The sequence below is a fragment of the Phyllobates terribilis genome, unplaced genomic scaffold (assembly GCF_046119375.1).
Source record: "Phyllobates terribilis strain yellow unplaced genomic scaffold, ASM4611937v1 Scaffold_5__5_contigs__length_657084704, whole genome shotgun sequence".
Classification (NCBI taxonomy): Eukaryota; Metazoa; Chordata; class Amphibia; order Anura; family Dendrobatidae; genus Phyllobates; species Phyllobates terribilis.
This window is the reverse complement of record NW_027362765.1, coordinates 11,326,069-11,352,474: the sequence shown is the minus strand read 5'-3', so window position 1 is coordinate 11,352,474 and position 26,406 is coordinate 11,326,069. Positions and strand designations below refer to the sequence as shown.

At 43.6% G+C, this 26,406-nt stretch overlaps 1 pseudogene; it reads right to left on the bottom strand.

Annotated features, from left to right (window-relative positions):
* Nucleotides 1-26,406, bottom strand: part of LOC141270591 (uncharacterized) — a 169,088-nt pseudogene that overhangs the window by 109,736 nt on the left and 32,946 nt on the right.

The following is a 26,406-nucleotide window of genomic DNA, read 5'->3' as shown; positions in this document are numbered from 1 at the left end:
TGTTCCTCTCCTTTAATATCCTGGGACAAGACTGCTTCCAGTCCGACATTCAATGCGTCTGTCTGGACCACAGACTCTTTGAAGAAGTTGGGCGCCACCAAGACTGGCTGTTTACAGAGGGCCAGTTTTAAATCCTGGAAGGCCGCTTCAGCTTCCGGGGACCACTTAGCCATAGCCGACTTGGTCCCTTTCAGAAGATCCATCAGCAGGGCTGCTATCAGGGCAAAGTTATGGACAAATCTTCGATAGTTGCCACAATGCCTAGAAATGCCCTGACCTGCTTCTTCGTGAGGGGCTGTGGCCAGTTCAGAATCGCCTCAATGTTATTTATTTGTGGTTTTATTTCCCCTCTACCAACCACGTGGTCCAGATACTTGGCTTCCTCCATCCCCATAGCACATTTCTTCAGGTTGATGGTAAAGCCCACCTTCGTTAGGGCGTCAAGTATTGCTTAAACTTTCCCAAGATGACTTTCCCAGTCTTGGCTGAATATGATGATGTCAACTAGGAAGGCCGCTGCGTACTTATTATGGGGTGCTAAGATCCGGTCCATGGCTCTCTGGAAAGTGGCCGGATCTCCCTGCAACCCAAACGGCATCCTGACATACTGATAACATCCACCTGGCGTCGAGAAGGCCGTCTTCTGATTGGCCTCTTTGGACAGGGGAATTTGCCAGTATCCTTTGGTGAGGTCCAGGGTGGTGATGTACCGAGTGGGTCCTAGCCTTTTGATAAGCTCATCTACCCTAGGCATTGGGTAGGCGTCGAACTTCGAGACATTGTTCAGCTTCCTATAGTCATTGCAAATATCTCATTATTTCTCTGTAGCACCCAGGCCAGCAGAATCTCTAGAGAATCCGTTCCTAAGTCTTTTCTGCGCCAGGTGACCACCCGACACATGGGAATGAGCCATGTCAAGTACCCTCCGTCTATAGGGCCCTGGCACTAGCAACTGCTCTATTACCTCACCCCTTGGCTTGGTTACTATGTACAGCAATTCCCCATTCACAGCAAAATGAGAGAACCCACTGTCGGCCCCTGGCTCCTGAAGCACTCCATTTAACACGGTAACATTTTTGAACGCCACTTTCAAAGTTAAATCCCTGAGTTGGGCAGTTCCAAAGTTTCCCTCAGACACCCTCAGCTCAGAGATTTTGGCCTCAGGGGATGCTACCTCATTCTCATCGCCCACATACACATGGGAAACTCGTCCATTACAGCCTGCGGCGAGGTGTCTTCAGGGATGATCTGGCTGACGTCCAAGCAACTAGGTGTCCCCGCTTTCCCCAACATATCCCAGAGTACAGCAAAGTCCCGTCTGATTATTATCGGGTGCATCAAGTCTTTAACGACCCCCACTTCCTGATATGAGGTGCCACAGTCCATGTTTACATCCACCCAGGCCACACAATAGTTTTTAGCGTCCCCATGGATACACCGGACACTCACCACCTTCCCAGAAACCAGCTGATGAGGGAGTTTGGCACTTAGCAGGGTTACCAAACTTCCTGAGTCCAACAGTCCAGACACTTGCACCCTGTTTATGGACACTGAGCACGCCTGAGCGCCCTCACCATGTTGAGGAACCGCGCTACAGGCGGGGTAGGCAAAATAAGAGCAACGCTGGCCTACGTTGCAGTCCATTTGCTCAGAGTTCATGGGACACCGATTGGCTATATGGCCAGGGGCATGACACCTCCAGCAGAGGATGGTATGGGACTGATTACCCAGCTGCGATTCAGCAGCCTCCTGGGACTTTGGATGCCCACCCAGTGAAGATTTAGTCCTCTTCTTCTGGGAGCCCTAGAAAGGTGATCTAACACCTGCTTGACCACCCAGGAAACCCTTTACTGCCTGGTACCTCTCTACTAGGCCCATCGGGTATTCTGCAATTTGGAGATCTCCCTGGGCAACTCAGGACTAAATCGGCTTGGGCAGTGAGTGGATAAAGCGATCCATGACCACTCTCTCGACCATCTGGGCTAGGGAACAAGTCTGCAGCCACTTCAGTACCAGGTGCAAAAGATCAAACATTTGTGACCGAGGAGGTTTGTCCCTGTAGAAGTTCCAGAGGTGAACTCGTTGTGCCCTGACTGCGAGGGTTACGCCTAGTCGCGCCAGGCTCTCAGCCTTAAGCTTGCTATACTCCTTAACGTCCTATAGGGCCAGATCAAAATACGCCTTCTGCAGTTTCACCCGTCAGATATGGAGCTAGAACCTCCGCCCACTGCTCCGGTAGTAGTCTCTCACAGTCCGCCACCCTCTCAAACACGGCCAGGAACACCTCGACGTCATCCGCTTGAGCCATCTTTTGCAACACCCATCTCACGGTTTTCCTCACCTGGGTCTTGTCACTTCGGCCTCGAGGTGGTGCGGCTTCTATGTTATGGACGGCCTCCGCCAGGAGCGTCATCAGTTCCTTCTGCTGTCGCTGCTGCATCTGTTGCTGTTGAAGCTGGAATTGCTGTTTCAACAATTTGTTGGTCTCCTGCTGAGCTTGCTGCTGATGCATATTCACCTGCACCAGTTGCTTAATCAGCTCCTCTATGCTGCCAGACGAAACTTGCTGGCTGGCAGCCTTCATCCAGGACATATGCAGTTTCCTATAGCAGTCACACTGCCCCCCTTGGGATTCATGCCCACACTTCTAGCACCAATTTGTGAGGGGTCAACTCTGTGGTAGGCGCTGGTTCACACAGGGATGCAGTCCACAGGTTTAAACAAACTGGTGGTTTATTAAATGTCCATAAACCAGGCAGGAAACAAAAATATCTCAGCCTCTTTCAGGTTCCAAACAGAACAAAACACAAAATAACCAGTCCATACAGCACGCCCTCAGTCGTTTAAATGCAGATGCCTTTCTCTGCTTTCAGCAAGATTTGAGCAGCACATGCAAGCCTGCTCACCTTGCCCAACACACACAGACAGACAGACTGAGACAGGTGCAGCTGTCTTAAATCAGGCCTTCCAAGACCTGAACTTGAGGTAAGTGAGCAGCTGATCCTCCCCCAGCTCTTTCAGCTGCTCGTAAAACCCGGCCCTATAATCCGGGTCCATTAAATACCTCTCAGCACTATGTGTGCTGGAGCCTGCTTTTCCGAGTCCTACATCACCAAGGCTTGGCACCTTGGGGACACATACCTGTTCGGCTGCAACCTTACAGTGTTCATGGAACGTCTTAAGCTGTTGCTCAGATTCCATCCAAATGATTAAAATATTGTCAATGTAATGGTAGTAGGTAAGAGGCCTGATGGGACATGAGGACAAGATGTTACTTTCAAGCTTGGCCATGAAAAGATTTGCATACTGTGGAGCCATTTTACTTCCCATTGCTGTATCAGTCTCATGTAGATATATGTTGTTATCTAATTCAAATAATTGTGGGTGAGGATGAATTTTGTAAGTTTCACCACAAAGGTGAAACAATCCTACTTCTCTTTTTGCTTTCCCTCCTAGTACCTTTTCTTTCTACCACTGTTCGGTTTCTGGGAAGTTCTACTTATTCCTTTTATTTTTGGTTCTCATTAGCTTGCCTTCTTAGCCCTATATGAATGTGTTTCTCACTCAGGTTTTTTCATATCTTACTTCACACTTTTTTTTCCCTTTATTGACAGTGTGTTGCGGCCTCCCATCTGGTACGAGAAACTCCTCAAATGCCTATTTAAGGGTTAGGTCCTAGGTTGTGTTTTTAGTTGTGCAGCTATGGCCTTTCTAGTCTGTACAGAGACCAGTAGGGTGTAGTCGCGGCATTCTCCTCTTTGTGGGTTCTCCCGTGGCTATCAAGATGCACTTTCTGGTTAAAACATTTCCCACATTTTGAACATGAAAAAGGCTTCTCCCCTGTGTGACTTCTCTGATGTTTCTTAAGAGATGCTTTCCGTGTAAAATATTTCCCACACTCTGAACATGAAAAAGTTTCACCCCTGTGTGACTTTTCTGATGTGTATTAAGAGTTGATTTCAGTGTAAAATAATGTGAGTCACAACACTGCTGGAACAGCACCAGCACAGGACCGGAGTATGAGTTTTTTTATTTTATCAAGGCCAAAGATGAAGGATGACAAAGGGTTGTCCTAGTAGTGAACAACCCCTTTAAGAAGATCCAATTTTCGGTTAAAACGTTTTCAACATTCTGAACATGAAAAAGGCTTCTCCTCTGTGTGATTTCTTTGAAGTTTATTAAGAATTGATTTCCAAGTAAAACATTTCCCACATTAAGAACAGGAAAAAAGCTTCTCACCTGTGTGACTGCTCTGTCTGGTGCTTTACAAAATTTGATTTCTGTATGAAATATTTCCTACATTCTGAACAATAAGAATATAAATTAAGAAAATAAAAAAGGCTTTTACCCTGCGTGACTTCTCTGGTGACTAAGAAGAGATGATTTATCTACAAAACATTTCCCACATTCTGAACATGAAACCGGCTTCTCCCCTGTGTGACTTCTCTGATGTTTCTTAAGAGATGATTTCTGTGTAAAATATTTCCCACATTCTGAACATGAAAAAGGCTTCTCCCCTGTGTGAAGTCTCTGATGTATAACAAGAGTTGATTTATCTGCAAAACATTTTCCACATTTTGAACATGAAAAAGTCTTCTCCCCTGTGTGAGTTCTCTGATGTATATTAAGATGTGATTTCTGTACAAAACCTTTCCCACAATCTGAACATGAAAAAGGCTTCTCCCCTGTGTGGGTTCTCTGGTGCTTAACAAAATCTGATTTCTGGTTACAACATTTCCCACATTCAGAACATGAAAAAGGCTTCTCCCCTGTGTGAGTTCTCTGATGTCTGATAAGCTTTGATTTCTCTGTAAAAGATTTTCCACATTCTGAACATGAAAATGGCTTCTCCCCTGTGTGAGTTCTCTGATGTGTATTAAGAGTTGATTTCTTTTCAAAACATTTCCCACATTCTGAACATGAAAATGGCTTCTCCCCTGTGTGAGTTCTCTGATGTGTGATGAGATGTGTTTTCTCTGTAAAATATTTCTCACATTCTGAACATGAAAATGGCTTCTCGCTTCTGTGGATTCTCTGGAGGTTAGCAAGATTTGTTTTCCATTTAAAACATTTTCCACATTCTGAACATGAAAAAGGCTTCTCCCCTGTGTGGATTCTCTGGTGACTGAGAAGAGATATATTCTTCACAAAACATTTCCCACATTTTGAACATGAAAATGGCTTCTCCCCTGTGTGAATTCTCTGGTGACTAACAAGATCTGATTTCTGGTTAAAACATCTCCCACACTTGGAATAAGAAAGTCTATTCTTCGCTGTGTGAATTTTTTGATGTTTAAGAAAAGACTTTTCGAGGGGAAAACTATTTCCATATTCTGAATGTGAAAATGGCTTTTTTGCTTTAGAAGCAATTAGTTTTTTAATGCTTATTTTGTGACTTTGATTTTCCTTAGTAGTCGGTAATGAATCAGAAGACAGGACCTGTTTCAAATGATCAGATGACAGATCTTTGCTGTGAAGGGATGATGGTATATCTGGAGTAATGGCATTCATTTCAATTGTATCCTGTGGGATCTCAAAATCATCTGAGTTGAAAATTGAAGACGTCAGCTGTCCCTCTGATCTCCTGGTACAGTCATCTGCCAAGAAAGCAAATTATTATTTTTTAATAAAGTAACCTTGAATTTTATATTTTTGAACATTTCTACTTAAACTGTCTGTAAAAATGGCAAGTTATGTAAAAAAAATTAATTATTCACCAAGACGATGACAGTTCACAGTCTAATACAAAACCTCATAGGATGAACCAGTAGAGCGTGGTGTCCAACTGATTGTTCATTCAGCCTCCCAAATATGGAATAAGAAGCCACCAAACAATGTTATGCAGGCAAAAATAATACCAATAAAAACTTCTATTCATCTCACAAAAAACAAGTCCCCACTCAGGTCCATCATCTGTCTATGGAAAAACAGAGGTTTCCACATTATTAGTGGCTTAAAGGCTCTTGAAAAGCAACATGACTTCCATAAACCAATCCAGCAATATCAGCTCTCCCAAAGTCAAATCTCCCCCTTGCTTCTGAGCATTGCAGTGTGCCAAACCACATTTAGCCTCCATGTATTTGGCATTACTATAGTGAGAAGAACCCACTTAACCACTTCGCGCCAGAGCCTGTTTTTGCCTTCGTGACCGGGCCAATTTTTTCAATTCTGACCACTGTCACTTTATGAGGTAATTACTCTGGAACGCTTCAACGGATCCCCCTGATTCTGAGATGGAAATGGAAATTTGACTGGAATCGATAGCGGACGCCATGTTGCATTTGGAGAGCCCCTGAGGTGCCTAAACAGAGGAAACCCCCAACAAGTCACCCCATTTTGGAAACTAGACCCCTCAAGGAACTTATCTAGATGTGTGGTGAGCACCTTGAACCCCCAGGGGCTTCACACAATTTTATAATGTTGAAGGGTGAAAATAAAAAAAACACATTTTTAACACAAAACTGCTACTTTAGCCTCAAATTTTTAATTTTCACAAGGGCAGCCAGAAAAAATGGACCCCAAAATGTGTTGTGCAATTTCTCCTGAGCACGCTGATACCCCATATGTGGTGCAAAGCCACTGTTTGAGCGCACGGCATGGCTCGGAAGGTAAGGAGCGCCATTTGACTTTTGGAATGGAAATTTGACTGGAATGGATAGCGGACGCCATGTTGCATTTGGAGAGCCCCTGAGGTGCCTAAACAGAGGAAACCCACAACAAGTGACCGAATTTTACAATCTACTCCTCTGTATAAATTAATCTAGTGGTGGGAAAATAAGTAGGTAAATGGTCACTAAACCCATAGATGAATTCCCACAGAGGTGTCATTTCCATAATGGGGTCACTTCAGGGGGGATTATGCTGTTCTGGCACTTTTCAGAGTACCAGAGCTAAAGAATCCCCCCTGAAGTGACCCCATTTTGGAAATGACACCCCTCTGGGAATTCATCTATGGGTTTAGTGACCATTTTAACTCGATGGATGATTTCCAGAAACAAGCACGCAATGGAAGGTTTAGATTCTGGAGAACCCCCCCTGGAAATTAAGTGAGCTCTACTCGAATATGTCATTCACTAAATGAACCAAATGTTTGAATGACAAATTGGGATACATTTTTACAGTTTAAAAACGTGGTTCTGTGTGGTAGATTTTAAAGCAGTCAGTGACGCATAAGGCTGGCAATGATGGGCATTGTGGGCAATAGTAGCGGGTATCACGCCTCATTCCTCTCTTAGTACATACACGACATCTTTTCTGGGGGTTCCTTCTTGTTTCCGTTGCTGGAAAAAGTGCAATAAAATGTCGCTCAGTGAGTCTTTTCACATCCTCAGATTCTAATGGATGAGCGGGGCTAACACTTTGAAAGACAAGATTTTCAATTACCTTTTCTTGATAATCAAGAAAAGGATCTGAATTTCCTGCTTTTTTGTACAACACAAAAGAATTGTATGTGGCCACCTGAAACAAATAAATAACCAACTTTTTATACCAGGTATAGGACTTTCTTGATACCTGGTATGGCTGTAGAACCTGGTCTGCAAGGTCCACACCCCCCATGTGTTTGTTGTAGTCAATGACTGACACAGGTTTTTGCTTCGGAGTGGTGGATCCTAGTTCTACAGTGGCCCTTGTGGCATCTGTGTGGATCGAGCTGAGGACAAAAATATCCCTCTTATCCCTATATTTCAGGGCAAGCAGCTCTCCGTTGCGTACAGCCCCTGACTGCCCCTTTTGGAACTTTTGGTTGACCAATGGTTGTGGAAACCCCTGACGGTTTTTACGGATGGTCCCACAAGCCCCGATGTTGTGTTCAACCAGACTTTTAAATAGGGGTATGCTGGTGTAATAATTGTCCACATATAGATTGTAGCCTTTTTGAAAAAATGGACTTATCAGCTCCCAAACAATTTTTGCAGATGTCTCCAGATAAGTAGGGCATCCTGGTGGGTTTAGTTGGCTATCTTTCCCCTCATATATGCGGAAAGCGGATGTGTATCCGGTTGAACTTTCGCACATTTTATAGATCTTTATTCCAAACCTTGCCCTTTTAGATGGGATAAATTGCTTGAGGTGCAGTCTTCCTTTGAATTTTACAAGGGACTCATCTATAGAAATATTTTGTGTTGGGGTGTAGAGGTTTAAGAATTTTTCTGACAAATTTTCAATGATGGGTCTAATTTTATATAACCTGTCATGTTCTGGGGCATTTCTGGGCAGGCATTGACTATTGTCGTTAAAATGCCAAAACCGCATGAGCATTTCATAACGGGTCCTAGGCAGAATAACTGAAAACATAGGGGTGGCTTGAACAGGGTGGTTGGACCAGTAGGATCGAATGCTCGGTTTTTTAACAAGCCCCATGGCAAATGTAAGTCCTAAAAAATTTTTTATTTCCGGGACATTAGTTGGTGTCCATAAATTTGCCCTAGCATAGTAAGATCGGGGATTCTGGCTTATGAATTGGGATGCATATAAATTTGTTTGCACGACAATATGCTCTAGCAAGCTGTCTGTAAAAAACAAATTAAAAAAATGAATTGGTCCAAAATCTTCCACCTCCACATTTATACCAGGAGTGGCGTTGAAATCAGGGCTGAATGGAGCAGCCGAATCCGAAGCCTCCCATCTGAGAAATGCTAGATCATGTGGCAAAGCCCCTTGTACACTGGCATGCGCCAATTCACTAGTAGCAGGGACAGCGCTTGTACTGGGCAGTGTTCCCTGATTTGGAGACGTTTCTCCAGTAGCGCTATTTGCACCTATTGCTGTACTGGTCCTTGGGCTTGAGGATGGAACAGAATCACTGCTCATTTCTGAGCTCTCAGTGTCGCCGCTACTAAAGCCCTCAAAATCCACATCTCCATCTGAGATTGCGCTGTCATCAGTGTCAGAACACAGCAGGGCATACACCTCTTCTGCGGTATAAGTCTGACGGGCCATTTTATTTTTAGATTTTTTGACTGGACTGAACGGACCGGACTGAACGGACGGGACTGACCGGACTGGACTGACCGGACTGGACTGACCGGACCGGACTGGACTGACCGGACTGATCTGACAGGACTGACTGACCTGACAGGACTGACTGATCTGACAGGACTGACTGACTGATCTGACAGGACTGACTGACAGATCTGACAGGACTGACTGACTGACAGATCTGACAGGACTGACTGACTGACAGATCTGACAGGACTGACTGACTGACTGACAGATCTGACAGGACTGACTGACTGACAGATCTGACAGGACTGACTGACTGGACTGATCTGACAGGACTGACTGACTGGACTGATCTGACAGGACTGACTGACTGGACTGATCTGACAGGACTGACTGACTGGACTGATCTGACAGGACTGACTGATCTGACAGGACTGACTGACTGACAGATCTGACAGGACTGACTGACTGACAGATCTGACAGGACTGACTGATCTGACAGGACTGACTGACTGACAGATCTGACAGGACTGACTGACTGACAGATCTGACAGGACTGACTGACTGACAGATCTGACAGGACTGACTGACTGACAGATCTGACTGACTGACTGATCTGACAGGACTGACTGACTGACTGATCTGACAGGACTGACTGACTGACTGATCTGACAGGACTGACTGATCTGACAGGACTGACTGACTGACTGATCTGACAGGACTGACTGACTGACTGATCTGACAGGACTGACTGACTGACAGATCTGACTGACTGACTGATCTGACAGGACTGACTGACTGACTGATCTGACAGGACTGACTGACTGACTGATCTGACAGGACTGACTGATCTGACAGGACTGACTGACTGATAGATCTGACAGGACTGACTGACTGATAGATCTGACAGGACTGACTAACCCTAACTCTTACTTTCTTTTTTATTTTATTTTTTTTACTTTCACAGTGGCAAGGCTGACACAGCTCTTGTCACACTGTTTCTCCTCTGCTCTCTCACTGAGATCAGAGGAGAAACAGTGTATTTATCAGGCAGATCGCCCGGGAAAGTTTGTTGCTAAAACAAACTTCCCTGGTGATCTCTCTGATTGGCTGGTGTGACGCTGACATCATCGAGACCTGAGCCAATCAGGTCTCGATGATGTCAGAGGTCACAGCACCGGGATCCCCGCCGCTCCTGAGGTATGTGGGGGGTCCCGATCGCCGACCACCAGCTGTTACTATCTTTTAAATGCCGCGATCGCTATGGATCGCGGCATCTAGAAGATAGGAACAGGTTAACATCATGGGGACCTGATCCATTCAGGTCCCCATGATGCCACATGTCAGAGCTATCGCTCTGAACCGGTACCGCAGCGCTAGCAGGACCCTGGGGGTCCTGAGCGCTGCGGGACCACCCACTGTTTTTAAACGTCGGCGCTGCACAGAGCCCGGGCAGCGCCGACGTTTATGTACAGTGGGCGGTCTTGAACCGGTTAATTTGCGGTGCGTGTGTCTCCTGGAGCACAATCTGGGCACTAAGTTTTGGGTAATAAACTGGCACATGTGCAATTTTCACCCTCTAACATCCACTGTCTGCTAATTTATGGAAAGTGCCTGTGAAGTCAAAATAGTCACTATTCCTATAGCTTAACTAACTGGGGGTTATAATTTCCAAACTTGAGTCACTTTATGGGGATTTTTGCTGCTCTGGTTTTCTGCCATTTTGTTATATTAGGGCTTCTGCAAATGATGTGTCCCATCTCCTCTGGAACCTTCTCCTATGACGTCTGCTTCTGTCACCAGGAGCCGCCTTATTCATCCTGCAGGCGGTATTGGTGATGGAGGAGACGTCGGAACCAGAAGCTCTGGGTGGCACAGGTTCTGTCCAGCCACTAAGATTAGGGTGCTTGGGACCTGTAGTACCATCCAGTCTGGCAGTATGGGTGTGTGTGCTGTCCAGCTGGAGTAATCTGCTCCTTGCTTCAGGCAATTGGAAAGCACCGCACCCTACTAAAGCTGGAAGCATATTGCTGGAAGCTGCCAGTTACAGCCTTGTCCTCCTCTGGTTCAGTCCTCTGTGCTCAGCTCCCGGCTTGTGTATTTGTTTCCTGTTATAATCCTGGCCTGTTTACGGACTACTGGTGTCTTCTGATTTTGTATTTTCTTGGCCCTCCTGGTTCTGACCCAGCTACCTGACTACTCTTCTTGCTGTCTCATGCCACAGAACTTCAGGTAAGGCGAAAGCCCCACTAACAGTATTTGGTAAGTATTCGGTCAATAATTTTTCTCAGGAGTGGGAGCCAAAACCAGGTGAGGAACAATCAGAGGAAAGGTATAATAAAAACAAGTCACCAATTCTGCATTTATCACCCACTCCTGGTTTTGGCTCCCACCCCTGAGAAAATACTGACCAAATACTGATAGTGGGGCCGTGGCCTTACACCGTGGCCCAAGCCTAGAGGTCTCTGTGTAAGTCCAGATATATGTGTAGGGGTTAATTCCTTTACCCCCCCCCCAAGCCTGTTTTCACCTTCATGACCAGTCTAAATTTTACAATTCTGACAAGTGTCACTTTATGAGGTAATAACTCTGGAACTGACAAATAAAAACTGGAAAATGCCACTGCTCCATCACATGTGGCAAGTTCAGACGCAGGCAAGCCACCCGCCGGGGCTCCCTGCGTGCTAATGCCGCCACCTCCACATCCAAATAATCAGCACTGACTGCTTCAAGCATCGGACATCAAAACGCTGACACAGTGAGTTATTGCGGACCTTCTTACATAGGTCCCGCTGCTCGTCTCTCGTGGACTGTCAGTCAGGAATGTTAATGGACGGTAATTAACCTCTAACTTGCATACAAGCATCGGACAATAAAACGCTGACACAGTGAGTTACTGCAGGCCTTCTCACATAGGTCCCCCTGCTCGTCTCTCGTGGACTGTCAGTCAGGAATGTTAATGGACGGTAATTAACCTCTAACTTGCATACAAGCATCAGGCAATAAAACGCCGACACAGTGAGTTACTGCGGAACTTCTCACATAGGTCTCGCTGCTCGTCTCTCCTGGACTGTCAGTCAGGAATGTTAATGGACTGTAATTAACCTCTAACTTGCATACAAGCATCGGACAATAAAACGCTGACACAGTGAGTTACTGCAGGCCTTCTCACATAGGTCCCCCTGCTCGTCTCTCGTGGACTGTCAGTCAGGAATGTTAATGGACGGTAATTAACCTCTAACTTGCATACAAGCATCAGGCAATAAAACGCCGACACAGTGAGTTACTGCGGAACTTCTCACATAGGTCCCACTGCTCGTCTCTCGTGGACTGTCAGTCAGGAATGTTAACCGGTTCCAGACCGCCCACTGTAGATAAACGTCGGCGCTTGCCGGGCTCTGTGCAGCGCCGACGTTTAAAAACGGTGGGTGGTCTCGCAGCGCTCAGGACCCCCAGGGTCCTGCAAGCGCTGCTATTCCGGTGCAGAGCGTTAGCTCTGACAGGGAACATCATCGGGACCTGATTAGATCAGGTCCCAGTGATGTTAACCCCTTGCTGTCTTCTATATGCTGCGATCTATAGTGATTGCGGCATATAGGAGACAGCAGGAGGAGAGGGGGTCGTCTTACCTCTCCGAAGACCTCCGTTTCCTTCCAGGACCTGGGGTTGCTATGGCAGCTGGAGGTCACATGACCGCCTCCAGCTCTGCCATATATGGTGTCCTGTCTGGCTCAGCCTGCAAGCTGAGCCAGACAGGAGACTGACTGAAACAGTCAGGGAAGATCTCATGTAATGTAATATATGTCTATTACATTACATGAGATCAGTGATCAGAAAAATAAAAATTAATGTCCCATACAGGGACTAAGTAAAAATGTAAAAAAAAGTAAAAAAAAAGTTTTTAAACTATTAAAAAAAAAAAATCACAAAATAAATAAAAATAAATAAATAAAATATTAAACCAATAAATCCGTATATTTTTACAAAACCAAAAAAAGTACACATATTTGGTATCGCCGCGTCCGAAACAACCCGAGCTATAAAACTGTCACACTAATTAACTCCTTCTGTGCACACCGTAATAAAAATAAATAAAAAACGGAGCAAAAAAATATGCTTTTTCATCATATCGCCAAACAAAAAGTGGAAAAAAATGCGATCAAAAAACAAAATAGAAATAAAAATGGTACCGCTGAAAACGTCATCTTGTTCCGCAAAAAAAAAGCTGCCATACAGCTCCATCAGCCGAAAAATAAAAAAGTTATAGCGCTCAGAATAAAGCAATGCAAAAAAAATATTATTTTTTTCTATAAAATAGTTTTATTGTGTAAAAGCGCCAAAACATAAAAAAAATACAGTAAGTGTAGTATCGCTGTAAACGTACTGACCCCAAGAATAACGCTGCCTGATCACTTTTACCACACGCAGAACGGCATAAAAAAAAACCTCAAAAAACAATTCCTGAATTGTTTGTTTTTGTTAATTTTACCTCCCAAAAAACGGAATAGAAAGCGATCAAAAAATGTCACGTTCCCAAAAATGGTACCAATAAAAATGTCAACTCGTCCCGCAAAAAACAAGCCGTCACATGACTCTGTCGGCCGAAATATGGAAAAATTATAGCTCTCAAAATATGGTGATGCAAAAACTAGATTTTGCAAAAAAAGCGTATTTTAGTGTGTGACAGCTGTCAATCATAAAAACCCGATATAAATCTGGTATCTCTGTAATCGCACCGACCTGAAGAATAAAGTAATCTAATCAGTTATATCACACTAGGAACGGCGTAAAAAATAAATAAAACCAATTCTTCACCTGCTACTGATTTGTTTATTATGTCTCCCAAAGATCCCAGTAAGGCTCTGCTCACATTTATCCTGTGCTCTGCGCTGAGCACTTACACCAGAGTTTCCGTGTAAATCTCTGAAATACGTGATTCAGCCGGAACCCATGATGGGAGATTCCCTGTAATGAGGCAGATATAGGCCACTGTGGACGCCGTCTAGCCTGGGATCCCACAGTGTCATTTGTTTTAGGCGTGCATAAAAGTGCGGTTGGCCACAGTTTTGTGCACTTCTGAAAAAAAGGACACCGCTAAACAGAGGCCAGACGGAGTCCAGAGTAACTCTGCTGCCTCATTATATTGAATGGATCCTGCAGGGGTTTCATCTGAATTACATCACTTGGAAATTTAGATGGAAACCCCGATGTAAGTGCTCAGCCTAGAGCGCCGGATAAATTTTACGTAAAATGTTCCCAATAAAAGCTTCAACTCAGTCCTCAAAAAAAGCTAGTCCCCACTAAGGTCCATCATCTGTTAAAAATATAAGGGACTTCCAAGTTACTGGTAGCAGAAAGGCTCTGGAAAAGCAAAATGACCCTTGCCCCCCAAAAGAAATTCAGAAAATTTTGTGCTCCCAAATCCAAATGCCTATTCTACAATAATTTGTTCTCCAATTGTCAAATAGCGCTCCGTCCCCCCCAGATCTCGCCGTACGGCTGAGCGGTACGATACAGCCACATATGGGGTATTGACACTTTTAGAAGAAATTGTGTGACACATTTCGGCACCATTTTTACCCATTGCCCTGTGTGAAAATGTAAAATCTGAGGGTAAAACATTTTTTTGTGGTAAAAATATAATTATGCTTTTTTCACTGCCCAATGGTATAAATTTAAAAATTAAAAAATACTCACTACTTCCCTAAATGAATTCCTTGAGAGGTGTAGTTTACAAAATGGGGTCACTTGTGGGGGTTTCTGCTGTTTTGGCATGTCAGCGACTCTTCAAATGTGACATGGCGTCTGCTGCCTATCCCAGCCAACATAGCGCTCCTTTCTCTTCCGAACCCTGCCGTACACCAAAGCAGTGGTTTTCCCCCACATATGGGGTATCGGCGTACTCAGGAGAAATTGTACAACAAATTTCATGGTGCAATTTATCCTGTTACCCTTATGATAATGCAAAATTAGGGAATGAAAAACATTTTTTGTGGGAAAAATGTGAAAATTTTATTTTTACGGCTCAATATTATAAACTTCTGTGAAGCAGCTGGGGGTGCAAGGTGCTCACCACACATCTAGATAAGTTCCCTAAGGGGTCTAGTTTCCAAAATGGTGGCACTTGTGGGGGGTTTCTACTGTTTAGGCACATTAGGGGCTCCCCAAATGTGACATGGCGTCCGCTAATTATTCAAACAAATTTTACATTCAAAAAGTCAAATGGCGCTCCTTCCCTTTCAAACCCTGCCATGCGCCCAAACAGTAATTTGCCTCCACATATGGGGTATCAGCGTGTTCAGGAGAAATTGCACAACAAATTTCATGGTGCAATTTATCCTATTACCCTTATGATAATGCAAAATTAAGGGATGAAAAACGGTTTTGTGGGAAAAATGTGAAAATTTTATTTTTACAGTTCAATATTATAAACTTCTGTGAAGCACCTTGGGGTTCAAGGTGCTCACCACACATCTAGATAAATTCCCTAAGGGGTCTAGTTTCCAAAATGGTGTCACTTGTGGGGGGTTTCCACTGTTTAGGCACATCAGGAGCTCTCCAAACGCAACATGGCGTCTGCTAATTATTCAGACAAATTTTACATTCAAAAAGTCTAATGGCGCTCCTTCCCTTCCGAACCCTGCAGTGCGCCCAAACAGTGGTTTTCCCTCACATATGGGGTATCAGCACGCTCAAGAGAAATTGCACAAAAAAATTTGGGGTCTATTTTTTCCTGTTACCCCTGTGAAAATAAAAAAAATTGGGTCTAAAGTAACATTTTTGTGAAAAAAGTTAAATGTTAATTTTTTTCTTCCACATTCCAAAAATTCCTGTGAAGCACCTGAAGGGTTAATAAAGTTCTTGAATGTGGTTTTGAGCACCTTGAGGGGTGCAGTTTTTAGAATGGTGTCACTTTTGGGTATTTTCTGTCATAAAGACCCCTCAAAGTGACTTCAAATATGATGTGGTCCCTAAAAAAATGTTTTTGTAAATTTTGTTGGAAAAATGAGAAATCGCTGGTCAACTTTTAACCCTTATAGCTCCCTAACAAAAAAAAATTTTGGTTCCAAAATTGTGCTGATGTAAAGTAGACATGTGGGAAATGTTATTTATTAACTATTTTGTGCGACATATCTCTCTGATTTAAGGGCATGAAAATTCAAAGTTTGAAAATTGCAAAATTTTCAAAATTTTCGCCAAATTTCCAATTTTTTCACAAATAAACGCAAGTTATATCGAAGAAATTTTACCACTATCATGAAGTACAATATGTCATGAAAAAACAAACTCAGAATCAGGGGAATACGTTGAAGCGTTCCAGAGTAATTACTTCATAAACTGACAGTGGTCAGAATTGAAAAAATTGGCCCGGTCACGAAGGCAAAAACAGGCTCTGGCGCGAAGTGGTTAATGGACGGTAATTAACCTCTAACTTGCATACAAGCTCTAAACACATGGTGTGTATGCTGTACATGCAAAATCGTGCAGGTCCATGTAAAGCTCACTGGTTATATATATATATATTTTTTATCGGTTTATATGCTATTTTTTCTTCATTTGTGCGGTCACTGGATTGATTATATATAATATAACACAACCAGTGAGGTATTGATATACAGATTGCTATTATATGGCTATTAAACTGCATTGATGTCATTTATACAGTCTAGATTGACCAATACGGATCAGACTGCAGGATCCTCCACAACATATATCTGGATCACTTTTTGTTAGTAAAATATTAGTTGTGGACACTTTAGGTTTGTTCCTAATTGGTCATCATTTATGGTACACTGAAGTGGGTATTTTTTTGGGCATTTTCCAGTTTTTATTTGGCAATTCAAGTATTCATCAATCCAGGGATGTTGGTTGTCACTTGCTGCTGACATACTTGATACAATGACACACTAGTTAGCGCGGGTGTCTCTCTTGTTTACCCCTTTTTTCCGTTGGTAAATATCTCTGGAACGCTTCTATGGATCCCACTGATTCTGAGATTTTTTTCCGTAACATATTATACTTCATGATAGTGGTAAAATTGACTTGCGTTTATTTGTTAAAAAAAATGGAAATTTGGCGTAAATTTTGAAAATTTAGCAATTTTCAAACTTAATTTTTATGCCCTTATTAATTAGCGGACGCCATGTTGCATTTGGAGAGCCTCTAATGTGCCTAAACAGTGGAAACCCCCCACAAGTGACACAATTCTGGAACCTAGACCCTCAGGGGAAATTATCTAGAAGTATGGTAAGCACCTTGAAACCAGGAAGGACTTCACAGAAAAATCTAATTTTTCCCCACAAAAATGTTTTTTATCCCCAAATTTTGCATTTTCACGAGGGTAACAGGAGAAATTACACCATGCAATTTGTTGTGCAATTTCTTCTGAGTATGCAGACACCCCATATGTGGATGAAAACTACTGTTTGGGTGCATGGCAGGGCTCAGAAAGGAAGGGTGACATTTTGGAATGCAGACTTTGATGGAATGGTCCTCGGGTGTAATATTGTGTTTGGAGAGCCCCGGATATGCTTAAACAGAGGAAAACCACCACAAGTGACCCCATTTTGGAAACTATACCCCCTCAAGGAATTTATCAGATGTATGTTGAGCACCTTCAACCCCACAGGTGCTTCACAGAGGTTTATAAGCTTGAGCCGTGAAAATAAAAAAAAAATCAAATTTTAACCACAAAAATGTTTTTTTTTTAGCCATGCAATTTGTTGTGCAATTTCTTCTAAATACGCTGATACCCAATATGTGGATGAAAACTACTATTTGGGCGCACGGCAGAGCTTGGAAGGGAAGGAATGCCAATTGACTTTTTGAATGTAAAATTTGCTGTTTTAGTAAACGCCATGTCACGTTTGGAGAGCCCCTGATGCGCCTAAACAGTGGAAACCGCCACAAGTGACCCCCATTTTGGAAACTAGACCCCTCAAGAAATGTATCTAGATATGTGGGGAGTATCTTGAACTCCCAGGTGCTTCACAGAAGTTTGTAACGTTGCGTTGAGCCATGAAAATAGAAAAATCAAATTTTTACCATTTTTTTTAATTTTAGCCCCCAATTTTTATTTTCAAAAAGGGTAACAGGAGAAAATGGACCCCAAAATTTGCTGTGCAATTTCTTCTGAGTATGATTATACCCCATATGTGGTCAAAAACTACTTTTGAGATACAGTGTAAGGCCATGGCCCCACTATCAGTATTTGGCAAGTATTTTTTCTCAGGAGTGGGAGCCAAACCAGGAGTGGGTGATAAATGCAGAATTGGTGACTTGTTTCTATTATACCTTTTGTCTGATTGTTCCTCGTCTGGTTTTGGCTCCCACTCCCACTGGTTTGGGGACGTTGCTCAGAAGGGAAGAAGCGCCATATTGGAGTTCAGATTTTGCTGGACTGGTTTGAGGGCACATTGGCATAACCCTGCGGTGCCAGAACAACAGAACCCCTCCATAAAAAAAACCCATGTTACAAATTTCGCTGCTCGATGAATTCACCTAGGGGTGCAGTTGTCATTATGATCACTGCACTCCTATATGGGGGTACCTACATTGGGCAGTGAAGAAAAACAATTACATTTTTACCACCAAAATTTTGTTTTAGCCCAAGATTTTACATTTTCACACTGGGAAATGGGTAAAAATGGCACCAATATTTATCTCACAATTTCTGCTTAATGTAGAAATACCCCATATGTGGCGGTACAGTACAGCTTAGACATACGGCGAGACTCGGGAGGGAAGGAGCGCTATTTGCATTCTGGAGTGCAGGACTTTATCTACAAAGCCCCTAAGTGCTAAAAGAGCAGAATCCCCCCTCAAATGACCCCCATTTTGGAAATTATACCCCTTTGGGAATTTATCTATAAGTGTAGTGACGATTTTGACTCCATGGGTGTTTTCCAGAAACAAGCAGCAGTGGATGTTGCTGAGTGAAAATTGCAAACTGCCATTGTATTGACCAGTGCGTTGCAGTGACCAGCACATTGTGCCCAGCTCATGCTTCTCGAGACACGCACCCATAACTTAGGCTGACTCTCATTGCTACGGAAATGCCTAACATATGGATGCTAACTTCAGGGGCACTTGAATTTGGGAGAGCAGAATTTTCTGAATTTTGTTGAGGGGTGAGGAGCCATTTCACTTGTCCAGAGACTTTGTGTTACCAGTAATGTGGAAGCCCCAATATTTCCATTGACAGATGACGGACCTGAGTGGGGCTTTTTTTGTGGATTTGAAGCTTTTATTAGGATCATTTTACATGACATTTGGGATCACATTTATCCTGCGCTCTACACTGAGCACGTATAACGGGGGTTTCCATCTAAATCTTAGAGTGACATGATTTAGATGAAACCCCTGAGGGATCCATTCACTATAATGAGGCAGCAGAGTTACTCTCAACTTTGGCCTCTCTTCATCACTGTCCATTTTTCCAGAGGTGCACAAAACTGGCCGACCGTACTTTTATGCACATCTAAAAAGACCAACATCGCCGGATGATAGGCAAGAAGACGTCCAGTGTCTCCATCTGGCTCATTACAGGGAATCTACCACCTGAATCACATATTTCAAAGATTTACATGGAAACCCGGTGTAAGTGCTCAGCATAGAGTGCAGGATAAATGTAAGCCGAGCCTTACTGTGACCTTTGGGAGGCAGACTGAACAAATCAACAACAGGTAAAAAATTGGTTTTATTTATTTTTTACACTATGCCTTGTGCGGTAAAAGTGATTAAACGACTTTATTCTTTGAGTAGGTGGGATTCAACGTTACCAGATTTATATCAGGTTTTTAGGTTTCGCTGCTGTCACACACTAAAAGAAGCTTTTTTTGCATATTTTGAGAGCTATAAATTTTTCCATATTTCGGCTGACAGAGTCATGTGATGGCTTGTTTTTTTGCAGGACGACCTGACATTTTTATTGGGACCATTTTAGGGCAGAGGTCCCCAACCTTTTTTGCACCAGGGACCGGCTTTAAGCAAGACCAGTTTTCCATGGCCCGGTGGGGGTGGGGGCGGGGCTTTGGTCATATGGGGGTGGGGTTATGGAGGGGTGGAGCTGTATGGGGAGGATGCTGGCGGGACCTCGGTGTACAGCGCTGCTAAGTAGCAGCATTGTACATTGAGCGTCAGTGTATACAGCGCTGCTGCTTAGCAGCGCTACACACTGAACACCGGTACCGGGAGCCGCGTCACTGAAGCCAGTCTGCTGCCCCAGCACGCCCCACATAACATGTTCTGCCGGGGGTGTGTCAGTGAGGAGAGCCTGCCGCCCCACCCCGTCAGGAACACACCATGCTGTGCAGGAGGGCCGCGTCACTAAGACCCGCCCGACGCCCCACCCCGTCCTGCATAATGTTCTCTGCCGGGAGCTGCGAGCTGTCACGGCTATGGCAGAAAACATTATAAATCCACACAGAGCGAGCTCTGACCAGGCGCAGGGCCGCGGAGCTAGCTGTCAGCGGCGCCGCGGACCGGCTGAAAAACCCCAACGGCCCGGTCCTGGTCCGCGGACCGGCGGTTGGGGACCTCTGTTTTAGGGCACTTAAAGTTTTTTGATCGCTTCCTATTTCGATTTTTGGGAGGCAGAATGAACAAAAAACAGAAATTCAGGCAGCTTTATTCTTCAGGTCAGTACGATTACAGCGATACCACATTTATTTCATTTTTTATGTTATGGTGCTTTTAAACAATAAAAACGATTTTATAAAAAAGTAAATGTTTTTGCATCGTTTTATTCTGAGCGTTTTAACTTTTTTATTTTTCCGGTGATGGAGCTGCATGGCAGATTGTTTTTTGCGGGACAAGATGACATTTTCAGTGCTACCATATTTATTTACATCTGTCTCTTTGATCGCGTTTTACTCCACTTTTTGTTTGACAGTATGATGATAAAGCATCGTTTTTTGTCTCATTTCTTTTTCCTTTTTTTTTTTTTTTTTTTTTACACGATGTTCACCAAAGAGGTTAACTGGTGGGAAGTTTTATAGGTCGGGTCGCTACAGACGTAACGATACCAAATATGTGTTTTTGTTTTTTTTTCATAACAATATTTATGGGTACACATATATATACAAGCTCTGGAGCACACACACACACGCACACGCGCACACACACACACACACACACACATACATATACTGCTCAAAAAAGAAAAGGGAACACTCAAATAACACATCCTAGATCTGAATGAATGAAATATTCTCATTGAATACTTTGTTCTGTACAAAGTTGAATGTGCTGACAACAAAATCACACAAAAATCATCAATGGAAATCAAATTTATTAATCAATGGAGGCCTGGATTTGGAGTCACTCCAAAATTAAAGTGGAAAAACACACTACAGGCTGATCCAACTTTGATGTAATGTCCTTAAAACAAGTCAAAATGAGACTCAGTATTGTGTGTGGCCTCCATGTGCCTGTATGACCTCCCTACAATGCCTGGGCATGCTCCTGATGAGGTTGTGGATGGTCTCCAGAGGGATCTCCTCCCAAACCTGGACTAAAGCATCCGCCAATTCTTGGACAGTCTGACGTTGGTGGATGGAGCGAGACATGATGTCCCAGATGTGCTCAATCGGATTCAGGTCTGAGGAACGGGCGGCCAGTCCATAACTTCAATGCCTTCATCTTGCAGGAACTGCTGACACATGCCAACGGCATGAGGTCTGGCATTGTCCAGCATTAGGAGGAACCCAGGGCCAACCGCACCAGCATATGGTCTCACAAGGGGCCTGAGGATCTCATCTCGGTACCTAATGGCAGTCAGGCTACCTCTGGCGAGCACATGGAGGGCTGTGGGGCCCTCCAAAGAAATGCCACCCAACACCATTACTGACCCACTGCCAAACCGGTCATGCTGAAGGATGTTGCAGGCAGCAGATCGCTCTCCATGGCGTCTCCGGACTCTGTCACGTCTGTCACGTGCTCAGAGTGAAGCTGCTTTCATCTGTGAAGAGCACAGGTTGCCAGTGGCGACTTTGCCAATCCTTGTGTTCTGTGGCAAATGCCAAGCATCCTGCATGGTGTTGGGCTGTGAGCACAACCCCCATCTGTGGACGTCGGGCCCTCATACCACTCTCATGGAGTCAGTTTCTAACCGTTTGTGCAGACACATGCACATTTGTGGCCTGCTGGAGGTCATTTTGCAGGGCTCTGGCAGTGCTCCTCCTGTTTCTCCTTGCACAAAGGAGGTAAAGGTCCTTCTGCTGGGTTGTTGCCCTTCTATTGCTCCCTCCACGTCTCCTGGTATCTGCTCCATGCTCTGGACACTGTGCTTACAGACACAGCTACCCTTCTTGCCACAGCTCGCACTGATGTTCCATATTGGATGAACTGCACTACCTGAGCAACTACTGTGGGTTGTACTGTAGACACCGCCTCATGCTACTGTACCTCTAGGAGTGAGAGCAATGATAAAATGAAAATGTGACCAAAACAACAGCCAAAAAGGATGAGAACAGAGAAATGGTCTGTGGTCACCACCTACAGAACCAGTCCTTTATAGGGGGTATCTTGCTAATTGCCTATCATTTCTACCAGTTGTCTGTTCCATTTGCACAACAGCAAGAGAAATTGATTCACAATCAGTGTTGCTTCATAACTGGACAGGTAGATTTCAAAGAAGTGTTATTGACTTAAATTTTTCACTCTTTGTTTCAATGCGGTCATTTGGTAAATTATAAAAAGTTCAGTATTGAGTAGAAGCACCCTTTTGAGCTAGTACAGCAATGAGTCTTCTCAGGAATGATGCAACAAGTTTTTCACACCTGGATTTGGGGATCCTCTGCCATTCTTCCTTGCAGATCCTCTCCAGTTTCGTCAGGTTGGATGGTGAACGTTGGTGGACAGCCATTTTCAGGTCTCTCCAGAGATGATCAATTGGGTTTAGTTCAGGGCTCTGGCTGGGCCAGTCAAGAATGGTCACAGAGTTGTTCTGAAGCCACACCTTTGTTATTTTAGCTGTGTGCTTAGGGCCATTGTCTTGTTGGAAGGTGAACCTTCGGTCAAGTCTGAGGTCCAGAGCACTCTGGAAGAGGTTTTCATCCAGGATATCTCTGTACTTGGCTGCATTCATGTTTCCTTCAATTACAACCAGTCGTCCTGTCCCTGCAGCTGAAAAACACCCACACAGCATGATGCTGCCACCACCATGTTTCACTGTTGGGATTGTATTGGGCAAGTGATGATCAGTGCCTGGTTTTCTTCACACATACCGCTTAGAATTATCACCAAAATGTTCCATCTTCGCCTCATCAGACCAGAGAATCTTATTTCTCATAGTCCGGGATTCCTTCATGTGTTTTTGAGCAAACTCTATGCGGGATTTCATGTCTTGCACTGAGGAGAGACTTACGTCGGTCCACTGGTGGAGGGCTTCAGTGATAGTTGACTTTGTGGAACTTTCCCCCATCTCCCTACTGCATCTCTGGAGCTCAGCCACAGTGATCTTGGGGTTATTCTTTACCTCTCTCACCAAGGTTCTTCTCCCATGATTGTTCAGTTTGGCTGGACAGCCAGGTCTAGGAATACTTATGGTGGTCCCACACTTCTTCCATTTAAATATTATGGTGGACACTGTGCTCTTAAGAACCTTGAGTAATGCAGAAATTCTTTTGTAACCTTGGCCAGATCTGTGCCTTGCCACAATTCTGTCTCTGAGCTCCTTGGGCAGCTCCTTTGAGCTCATGATTCTCATTTGGTCTGATATGCACTGTGAGCTGTGAGGTCTTATATAGACAGGTGTGTGCCTTTCCAAATCAAGTCCTATCAGTTTAATTAAACACAGCTGGACTACAATGAAGGCGTAGAACCATCTCAAGGAGGATCACAAGGAAATGGACAGCATGTGACTTAAATATAAGTGTCTGAGCAAAGGGTTTGAATACTTATGACCATGTGATATTTCAGTTTTTCTTTTTTAATAAATTTGCAAAAATTTCTACATTTCTGCTTTTTTTCAGTCAAGATGGGGTGCAGAGTGTACTTTAACCCTCCGTCAGGGGCAATATGTTTCATAACGAGTTTAGGGGCATTGCGCCTGTCCGGCACAGGCTAGAAAGTTGGCTATATTTTCCTTTTTAAAAATTTCAATGCTCTAAAAGTGATCAGTTACCTTAATAGGAATGTAATAAATGAGAATACACATAATCAGTTGGAAAAAAAAAAATTTACTAACCAGACAAACCACTGAAAATAGAGAAATGAAACTAAGTGAGCTGCGCTTGTCAGATCAGTTGCCCCTGACGGAGGGTTAATGAGAAAAAAATAAACTTTTTAGAATTTACCAAATGGCTGCAATGAAACAAAGAGTGAAAAATTTAAAGGGGTCTGAATACTTTCTGTACCCACTGTATGTACAGTATAGACCAAAAGTTTGGACACACCTTCTCATTTAAAGATTTTTCTGTATTTTCATGACTATGAAAATTGTACATTCACACTGAAGGCATCAAAACTTTGAATTAACACATGTGGAATTATATACTTAACAAAAAAGTGTGAAACAACTGAAAATATGTCTTATATTCTAGGTTCTTCAAAGTAGCCACCTTTTGCTTTGATGACTGCTTTGCACACTCTTGGCATTCTCTTGATGAGCTTCAAGAGGTACGATGGAATAGCATCTTGCAGCGGCATTCTATTCCATCCGGATTGCGTTTAGTTGGACCATCATTTATTTTTCAACAGGACAATGACCCCAAACACACCTCCAGGCTGTGTAAGGGCTATCTGACCAAGAGGGAGAGTGATGGGGTGCTACGCCAGATGACCTGGCCTCCACAGTCACCAGACCTGAACCCAATCGAGATGGTTTGGGGTGAGCTGGACCGCAGAGTGAAGGCAAAAGGGCCAACAAGTGCTAAGCATCTCTGGGAACTCCTTCAAGATTGTTGGAAGACCATTTCCGGTGACTACCTCTTGAAGCTCATCAAGATAATGCCAAGAGTGTGCAAAGCAGTCATCAAAGTAAAAGGTGGCTACGTTGAAGAACCTAGAACATAAGACATATTTTCAGTTGTTTCACACTTTTTTGTTAAGTATATAATTCCACATGTGTTAATTCATACTTTTGATGCCTTCAGTGTGAATGTACAATTTTCATAGTCATGAAAATACAGAAAAATCTTTAAATGAGAAGGTGTGTCCAAACTTTTGGTCTGTACTGTTTAATACTGGTGGATAAAACAAGACTGAGCACAAGACCTTCACAGCAGTCTACACATCATAGGGGAGATCTCATGACACCTTCTCTCCATCTACCTGATGATCCTGAGGAACATTGGGATCTTTTGGTTTACAGTCATGTGGAAGAAGAGGACAGGGACATCTGTCTGGTGTTGTCCTCTTACTGGATAGATCAGGAGGAAACACATATAGAGACTGAATTCATTCTTTACATACAGATAATTATGGGCCGTGTATATAGTCCTGTCTATTACTGGGTGATGTGAGGGACTGGGGAACCTCCATCATGACGTCCCTGTACAGATCTTTGTGTCCTTCTAAATACTCCCACTATTCCATAGAGAAATAGACAGCAACATCCTGACACCTAATAGGAACCTGACACATGCAATGATACCGTTATTCCCCTGATCCCTTCATAGCGTTACTGTATAATGTCCCAGCATTCCCAGCAGAGTCACCTCTCCAGTCAGCAGCTCAATCATCTTGTAGGTGAGTTCTAGGATCTTCTGGTCCTTGATGTCCTCATGTATCAGGGGGTGAGGTGGAGGCCCCGTGATTAATCTCTGGTTATGGAGAGACACACTAATAAATCTCACTCCAGACATTTCCAGAGTCCACACCTCTCCAGTTCTGTCCATCTGTTATTCCCATAGATAAGAATGATGTAATGTGACGTCATCAGAATCTCTCACCTCTCCAGTAAGCCAGAAGAAGATCTCTAGGGTGAGGTGTAATATCCTCTCCGCCATCTTGTCTCTGTCCATATCCATCCTTGATGGGTAAATCAGAAAAATTCTCTTCTATAGAAGATCTTCACTGATAGGATCCGATATTGTAGAGACCTGAATGAGGAGATGATGAGCCGATGGAACATCATAAAAATCCTGTGTAATAATACAATTACTGGAGACAATAAGGGGAAACATGAGGAGATTTATGTTTTACAGTATTTAGTTTTCTTCTTTACATCTAGTAATAAAACCTATATATCTTAGGTCACAGACAAAAGCAGTTTCTTCCTTGGAGTATGTATCTGAATACGTTTCTCATAGACTCATCTTCCATAAAGCTGAATGAAAAATAATTACTTCAGGATGAGGACGACATCTTCATCTTCTACTACGTCTCTAGAAACATATTTAGCCAGAGTTCTTCACTGACTACATCACCACCGGCCGTCTATATGAATGTTTCCTGTCTTCACTGGACAGTAATTTTCTATCACGTTAGATCTCATGTCTGATTCACACACAGAAGTTT